Below are 9705 nucleotides of genomic sequence, written 5' to 3'. Positions count from 1 at the left end.
TTTAATATATTATGTCTTCAAATTCAACTTCCTCTTGTGCCTTGTCTATATATTTTCCTTTTAACTGTCCTAATAAATAAGAAGATGAATATGAGTTATCAGTATCATCTTCCTATGCAGGAATACAAGCACATAATTAAGTCCCTCATAAATTGTCATTCCCATTCACACTCCTGAAATTTCATTTAAGTCTTGTACTTGGAAATCAAATTTGCAGTTCAGCACTGATTGTTTCATCAGTGTCAAAGTGTGAAAATTCTCTATTTCATTGAATATCTTTTTTTCCTAAAAAATGATAAGTTTTGCAGGGTAGTTGATTCCTAGTTGCAATCCAAGCTCTTCTATCTTCCAGGATATCATATTCCAAGTTCTATGTGCCCTTAATGTAGAAACTGTTAAATCTTGTACATAATCACTGCTACACAAGTACCTCATTGATATCTGAATTGTTTCTTTTTTGACTGCTTGCAATATTTTCTCCTTGAATTTGGAGTTCTGAAATTTTCCTCTAATATGTCTGGCAATTTACATTTTGGGATCTCTTTCAGAAATGATCAATGAATTCTTTATTTTTTAATTTTTATTTAAGGCAATGGGGGTAAGTGACTTGCCCAAGGTCACACAACTAGGCAAGTATTAAGTTTCTGAGGCTGGCTTTGAACTCAGATCCTACTGACTCCCTGACTAGCACTCTATTCACTGCACAACCTAGCTGCCCAAGATAAATGAATTCTGTCAATTTCTTTGTTACCCCCTGTTTCTAGAATATCAAGGAAGTTTTCCTTAATGATTTCTTCAACATGATAACTTCAGTATTTTTTGTTCATGGTTTACTGGAAGTCCAATTATTTTCAATTATTTCTTCTAGATCAGTTTTTCCAAGTCAGTTGTTTTTCCCAATGAGATATTTCACATTTTCTTTTGCATTTTCATTCTTTTGGGTTTTTTTGTTTGTTTGTTTGTTTCTTGATTTCTTGCAGTCATCACCTTCCTTTAGCTCCATTCTGCATTTGAAGGAATTGTTTTCTTTAGAGAACTTTTGCATCTCCTTTTCCATCTGGCTATTCCTGCTATTTAAGGCACTCTCCTCATTTGCCTTTGGACTATTTTTTTTTATTTGACTCAAACTGGTTTTTAATATGTTATTTTCTTCAGTATTTTTTGTATCACCTTCGCCAAACTGTTGACTTGGTTTTCATGCTTTTCCCACATCACTCTCATTTTACTTCCCAATTTTTCTTCTCTTTCTTGATTTTCTAAATTTGAGCTTTACCATACTTTGAAACCAATTCATATGTTTTCTTAGAGGCTTTTTTATTCAGACATTTTCACTTTGTTATCTTCTGAGTGTGTATTTTGACTCACCATAGGATCAAAGTAATTCTCTATGGTCAGATAATTTTTCTTTCTGCTCTTGGCCCATTTCCTCACCTATGACTTGAATTTAATTCTTTATTAAAGTGGGACTCTACCTACAGGGTGACAGACACAATATCCTAAGCTTTTGAGAGTTTTTGCAGATGATTATAGGGATAATCCCCCCACCAGGGAGCTATAAGTTCTCAGTTCTTCTAAAGTCTTATGAGAAACTATGACGACTCTCCTAGCCCGTGTTTTGTTCTATGTATGACCACCAACATTCCTTTCTGCCCTGAAACCATGAGGAGGATCCCTGCTACACTGTAGGCAGTAAGCTCTGCTGTGCTTCTGCTCCTTTTCCCGAGACTGGGGTCCAGATGGATCTGAGTATGGGTGGAGCAACAGAATCCATATTCAGGGAGAGCAAAGGGATCTATGTACCCCCTTACCATCTGTGGGATGAGAATTTTGGAAGCACCTACAAGCTAACTCCTTGTGGATGACTCCCAAAGCCTACTACTGGAGGCTATGTTCTCACTCTGGTATGGCAAATTTTACTGCTGACCTTCCCGATTTATCCTTGGCAATCCCTGGACTGAGAGGTCTGGAAACTGTCAATACTGTCATGGACTCAAGGGCCCTCAGGGGCCCAGGGCTCCAGTAGTCAGTTCATGGATGACTGGAGACAGTTCACTCTGACTTGGGCTGCCCTGAGGACCTTTCTATCCCTGAGGGAACAGACCCTTCCTGTAGATCTTCCAACTTGTCTCAGACTGGAAAATTGTTTCACTCAGTCTATTTGTCAGTTTTGCCACTCTAGAATTTGGTTAGGGTCATTATTTAAATGAGTGGTTTGGGAGAGAACTTATTGGGGTTTCTGCCTTTACTCCACCATCATGGCTCCATGCCCCACTTCTATATCTCTTGAAAAGATATCTATACCCAATACTTTCACTTGATCATTGCAAACACTCTTTCATAAAAGATACAATCTTACATATAAACTTGCCATTTTATTTATTTTAGAAAAAATCACATATGCTCTCTAATCGCTATGACAAATAATTCTTGTATTTTTCTGTAGCACTAAATTTTGCTATTGATGGGGAGGGCAATAGAAAGAATTTCCAAGCTTATTAGGCTTAATTAAAATAACAATATTCTATTTTCACCCAAGTTTGATATCTTTTATTTGAAAAATTATCATTTAAAATGCATCATCTATAATTCTACCTTGATATTGTAGTGAAAATATATGCTGGTTTTTATTAAAAACAGACAGAAATCCATATGCATATAACCATGAAAATGAATAAGCATGACTAATTATAACTGGAGAAAATTAATATCATTTAAAATTTTTGAAGCATTTCATTTCTAGTATACTTTTAAAAAACGCTAGCTGTAAGATTGTGAAATTAAATAAAGCTTAAGCCTTCCAGTTTCTCCCAGTTCATAGTGAAGATTATAGGAAGCATCATGTCTTTTAGCTTTTTTATTCCATTGAAGCTTAGCAATTCTATGGCAACCTCATCTTATCAGGAACAGTAAGCATATTGGTTTGGATTGCTCAGGATAATATATATTATTTTGCATAAAATTTTTATAAAATTATTTAGAGAATAGAGGAACCTTAAAATGCTATATAACTGATTACAGACCATAAAGAACTTGCAGATATAACTGATGTATGAAGGTTATTTTAACTCCTACAGATAGTATCTGGGGATACATTAGGGCAAAGGTGAAAACTACAAAGGCCCATCTGCAGGGATTAGAATAGAACAATTATCACTCATATTCCTTTTTAGTACCCCAAAGTGCTTTGCCTTATATGTGAGCTGGGAGTCCCTTTCTAATTTTACATGTGCTATTAATATAATTATGAGCAACTTATTTTTATATTGAGGATGAGAAATATTTAAAATTCATTCAGAGATTATGATACAATATTTAACAAGCATTTTCTTTCTTATCTTTTTAAATTTCCTTGGATCATGAGAGTAGTCAAGCTAGAAACCAAAACTTTTGGGAGATGCTATTAAATCACAAGATGTCATCATATGATCATGAAAAGACAGTATAAGGGAGAAGCTAGGTTGCATAATGAATAAAGCATTTTCCTGGAGTCAATAGGACCTAAGTTCACATCTAGCCTCATGCACTTAATAATTGCCTACCTGTGTGACCTTGGGCAAGTCACTTAACCCATGACTTTGAATTATTCTTTTTAAAAAGGCAGTGCAGCATTGTGCTAATGAGTTGACCTCAGTAAAAAAGAACTGAATTTAAGTATCATCTTTAACACATAAGAGTAGCATGGTCCTGGGTAGGACATGAAACCAGTCAGTGATTCCAGAAACATCTCTAAGAATTTGAGTTGAAGAGCAGATGTGTCACAGAATTTCTGGAGGGACTTTCTTATAGTAATGATGATGATGATGTTCATGATGATGATATTGATGATGGTGATAAATTGTAAAAATGATTGTACCTGAGGCTAACTTTTGATTTCATCTTTATAATGATCCATATATGAAATGAATATTTATTTCAAGGATAATTATTTCTTTAGTGGAGAATATCCATTCAGTATTATATATTTCAATCTCTTAATTCCATACTTATTTTCATTAGTGAGGTTAACAATTTAAATTCAATTCATGCTCTAGTCAAGTTAACATCTTTGAAGTTATTCATACTCTTTGAAAATGAAGGGTCAAGGTGGAGTGAAGATGGGGAGTAAAGACAGGGACTCAAATGAGCTCTCCCCCAAACTATTTCAGATACCTTTAAATAATGACTCTAACCAAATTCTAGTGTGACAGAACCCACAAAAAGACTGAATGAAACACTTTTTAAGTAAAAGGTAAATTGGAAGATATGAGGGAAGGGTTTGTTGATGCAGGATAAGGGCTTATGCTGCAGTTTGGGCCCTACCAGTGTGAATTAGCACCAACAATCCAGGAACAGATCATGGGGAGCCTGGGACAATGGTAGTAGTAGTGGTTTCCAGTTTTCTCAGACCAGGGAAAACTTGGAAGGTCATTAGGAAAAATTTGCTGTACCCTGATGTGATTCAATCACCTTTCAGTGCAGTTCTTAGCAGTGCAGACTTGGCCTTAGGAGACCATAAGCAGGTCTGAGGAGCAACCCAGAAGCTATATTCAGAAGACTAAGTCCAGGGATGGTAAAGACTCAGAAGGATATTGCAAGGATCTCTTTGTTGTCCTAGAAGTAGGTCTCTCTTGCTTCACCCATCCTCAGATCTGGGTCACTGGGGCCCTAGTACCAGGAAAAGGAGGAGTACAACAGAACTCACCACCTGCAATAGATCAAGGGCTCTCCTCACTGTTCCAGGCCAGAAAGTACTGCTTGTGGTCACCCACAGACAAGAGCATAGGTTAGGAGAACCATCAAGACTTCTCATAATACCTTGGAGGAATTGAGAACTTGCAGGCCCCTGAGGGTATCACTGAAAATAGCTACAAGAACCATTAAAAGGTTGTGGTAGTATGTGCTCCACCCTGGAAGCAGAGTCCCACCTTAACAAAGAGTTAAAATTAAGTCACAGGTTGCAGAAATGAGCCAAATAACAGAAGAAAAAAATCTGACCATAGAAAGTTACTTTGATCATATGGTAGAACAAAATACACCCTCAAAAAAAGATAACAAGGTCACAGCTTCCATGTCCAAAGCCTCTAAGAAAAATTTGAATTGGTCTCAAGTCATGGAATAGCTCAAAAAAGACTTTGAAAATCATGTAAGGGAAGTAGGGGGAAATTTGGGAAGAGAAATGAGAGTGATGTGGAAAAATATCATAAAAAGCAATTCAACAGTTTGGTGAAGAAGATACAGAAACAATTGAAGAAAAGAACATCTTAAATAACAGATTGGGCCAAATGGAAAAAGTGATCCAAAAAACTAATGAGGCAAAGCAGAATTGGTCAAATAGAAATGGAGATACAAAAGTTCTCTGAATAAAATAATTCCTTATAATATAGAAGGGAGGAAAGGGAAGTTACTAAGTTTATGAGAAATCAATAAACAATAAAACAAAACCAAAAGAATGAAAAATAAAGGAAAATCTGAAATAGCTCATTCAAAAAACAATTGACGGGGAAACTATCTGGACTTCCAGAAAGCCTAGGCTAAAAAAATAACATAGATATTATTTTGGGCACATTATTAGGAAAACTAAAATGATATTCTAGAAGCAGAGGGAATTCTAGAAATTTAAAGAATTTACTGGTCACTTTCTAAAAGATGAAAACTGTCAAGAATATTACAGCCAAATTTCAGAACTCACAAATCCAGGAGAAAATATTACAAACAGTCAAAAAAAAAAAATTCAAATACCATGGAGCCATAGTCAGGATAGCACAAGATTTGGCAGCTTTTACATTAAGGAATAGAAGGACTTGGTATATTATATTCCAGAAGGCAAAAGAGATTGGATTACAACCAAGGGTCATCTATTCAGCAAAACTGAACATGCTCTTTCAGGAGAAAATAAGGACATTCAATGAAATATGGGACATTCAAACTTTCGTTAAAAAACAACCAGAGCTGAACAGAAAATTTTATCTTTATTAGACTTAAATGAAGCATAAAAAAGTTAAACAGAAGAAGTCTATAAGGGACTAAATGATATTGCTCTGCATATATTGCTGCATGAGAAGATGAGATTTATGGCCCACATTTATATTTTCTCATTTATTAGGGTAGTTAGGAGGAGCAATATACATGTATATATATGTATATATATATTATATATATATATATATATATTATATATACAATCACAGGTAGGAGTTGAATTTGGAGGTATAATATACTAAAAAGATGGGAGTTAATGGGTGAGGGAAGTATGCACTGGGAGAAAGGGAAAGTGAGAGGTAGAATGGGGTGAGTTACTTTACATAAAAGAGACAAAAAAACTTTTGCAATGGAGTGAAAGAGTGGGAAAGTGAGAGGGAATAAGTGGATCTTTCATTGAAATTGGCTCAGGGAAAAAATGTCATACTTCTCAGTTGGGTAGAGAACTCTTAACTTGAAAAAAGGAAAGTAGGAAAGGAAAGAGAAGAGAAAGGGGCAGACTGGACAGGTAGGTGATAGAAGAGAGGTTAGATTATGGAAAGGGGTAATCAGATGCAAAGCATTATTAAGGAAGTATAGGGTGAAAGTCAAGAGAATATAATAAATGGGAGTGAGGGAATAGAATGAAGGGAACTGCATTGAGCAAGAGCAACTGTGGGGAAAAATATTGAAACAAGCTGCTATGAAAAAGATTTCATTTCCCAAACAGAGAAAATGAGTCAAATTTTTAAAAATCAATTAAAGCCATTTCCTAATTGATGAATGTTCAAAAGATATGAACAGTTTTCATATGAGGGTACCATTGCAATCTATTTAAATTATTTGCAATTGTCCTAACTTACTATTTAGAGGAGAAATGATGGTTGGAACAATTTAAAATACTATCTTATACCTCACCTTGTGAAATGATTCAACAGTTCCGTAAAGCAATTAAGAAGTATGTCCAAAAGACTATAAAATCATGCCTACCCTCTTGCCTTGTGATGCCACTGCTAGGTCTATATTTCAGAAGCAATGAAATACAAGAAAAAAAGAACATATATAGGCATAGGAATATTTAGTGTTTTCTGGTGATGGGGAGCTTAAGATTGAAGGGATGCCCATTGTTTGAGGAATGGCTAATCAAATTGTGGAATGTGATTGAGATTTTATGGGAAAATATTGTTATGGGAAATGCTGAATAGGATGTACTCAAAAATCTTTTATGATCAGATGCAATGGGAAATTAATTGTTTTCATATTGCAGGATAAATGACCTTGTTTTTCTCAGCAATGTTGTGACCCAAGAGAACTCTGAAGGAGTTTTTATAAACATATATATATATACATATATATATATATACATATATATGTATATATATATATATATATACATATATATGTATATATATATATATATACATATATATCCCTCCCAAATTCCAAACTAAAGGTTTCTGAATATGGATTGAAGCATACTCTTTTCTCACTTTATTTTTTTTTTGAGGTTTCTCTTTTTTAGGAGTGATAGTTAGGTTTACTTTTACAACTTGATCATTGGGGTAATGTTTTTCATGATTGTATGCTTTTAATCTATGTCAAAAAACTTACTTCCTCAATGAGGAGGAATAGAGTGAGAGGAAGGGAGAGATTTTGGAACTCATGGTTTTCAAGTGAATGTTAAATTTGCTGCATGTAACTGGGGGGAAAAGAAAATAAAGAGAAATGAAGGATCAGCAACAGCATCAACAGCAACATTAACACAGATAACAGACAATTGAGGATGGATTCAAACACAGATTTACTAAATTCAGAATTCTATACAGTTTCCTTAATTTATGTAGACAGCTCATCTGAGTAATTTAAAAGTATACATATTTGCTGTTAATTGTGTAAAATAAACTATATGATTATTGGATCTCCACTTTATGCTGTATTATGAAGACACAGCTTATTTTTTCCATCAGAGACATATGAATCAATCATTCATTATTTCTTTGGTTTCTTTCTAGCTATATAACAAAGAACATATGATAAATTTTGTTTTCTAAATGAAAGTAGTAAAATGACAATATGAATAAAAACATTTTTGTTACTTGTTATTGCATTTCAATCTAAAGGAGAAGGAATGGAGTTCTACACAGAGTAAGGTGATTTGCATGCTCCTGATAATGTTATAAACCCTCTGTAAGTTCTAAAACATTATGTAATTACTGTGATTCACACTACTGTTATGTCACAAGAAGTTTCCTAAAAGGTGGCAGAACAACTGGTTAACTAAGGACATTAGAGAAATTTCTGTATATCAGCTGTACTTCACTTGAAATTCCTAAGTATGGGAATATTACTACAAGAGTTAGCTCTAGGTAAAAATTTGTTTTCTCTGTGGCATTCCCCTATTTCCTCTTTTAACTAATTTTCTTGGTTCTGAATATGTGTTAGTCTAAATTCATCATGATTTCCTTTGATCTATTCCTCTTCCAAATTTCCATATTTTCAAATGACATTACCAACATCTTCTAGTCATTTAATCTCACAATCCCAGAAAAATCTACTATGAGCCAACCCCCTTCCCAAATAGCAATTACAAAGCTCATTGGATTCTTTTTTTAATGTTTGCTTTTTATTTTTCTCAATTACATGTATGCACATTTTTATAGGTTCTTTTTAAAAAAATTTTTGAGTTCCATATTCTTTCTCTTTCTCTTCGTTCCCCTTCCTTGTCCTAGAGAAGACAATTTGATAGAGATTCTACATACAAAACACCTCTATAGTAGTTATATTGCACAAGAAAACAACTAAACAACAAAACAAAAATAATACAACCCCCCCCAAAAGCAAGAATAATAAAGTTTTTCAAAATATGGTTCAGTATATATTCAGACTACATAGATCTTACCTTGGAATTATATTGGATTATTGTACTGCTGAGAATAGTTAAGCCATTCAGACTTGATCATTTTATAATATTTCTATTACAGTGATGAGTGTCCTACATTTTTTTCAACGTTCTGATTATTTACATTAGTTGATGTAAATCCTCCCAAGTTTTTTTTTCTGAATTCAGCCCCTCTCATCACTTCTAATAGTACACCAGCAATCCATCACAATCATATACCATGAATTACTTAGCCATTTCCTAAATAATTAGCATTCCATCAATTTCCAATTCTTTGCCATCACAAAAAGAACTACCAATAATAGTTTTGTACATATAGATGTATTTGTATTTTCTTTGATATCTTTAGATGCAGACCTACTAGTGTTATTGCTGATTCAAAGAGTATGTACAGTTTTATACACCTTTGAAAATAGTTCCAAATTGCTCTCTACAACACTTGTATCAGTTCAGAACTCTACAATATTGCATTGATACCCCTGTTTTCTCCCGACCCTACCATTTGTCATTTATCTTTGCTGTCAAGTTAGCCATTGTGATAGGCATGGAGTAGTACTAATGTAAAGTTGTGTTAATATGTTTCTCTGATCAATAATGATTTAGAGCAGTTTTTCATATAATTACAAAGAGCTTGGATTTCTTCTTATCAAAACTGCATGATCTTATCATTTGACAATGTATTAATTAAGGTAGGCAGCTATGATCTGAGTACCATACATGCTATTATGCATTTGAGTTGGAAAAGTAAATCCAGGATTTTGTTTCATATAGTAGGAACTTAATAATTGAATACCAAATGAATAAATTATTTAGCTTCCTATAATCCAAAGTCTCTTTCTTGTCACAGTAAAGTTTAGATTTAGAATTTA

Source organism: Macrotis lagotis, chromosome X (genome assembly GCF_037893015.1).
Source record: "Macrotis lagotis isolate mMagLag1 chromosome X, bilby.v1.9.chrom.fasta, whole genome shotgun sequence".
NCBI classification, from domain to species: domain Eukaryota; kingdom Metazoa; phylum Chordata; class Mammalia; order Peramelemorphia; family Peramelidae; genus Macrotis; species Macrotis lagotis.
This window is presented reverse-complemented; position numbering follows the sequence as displayed.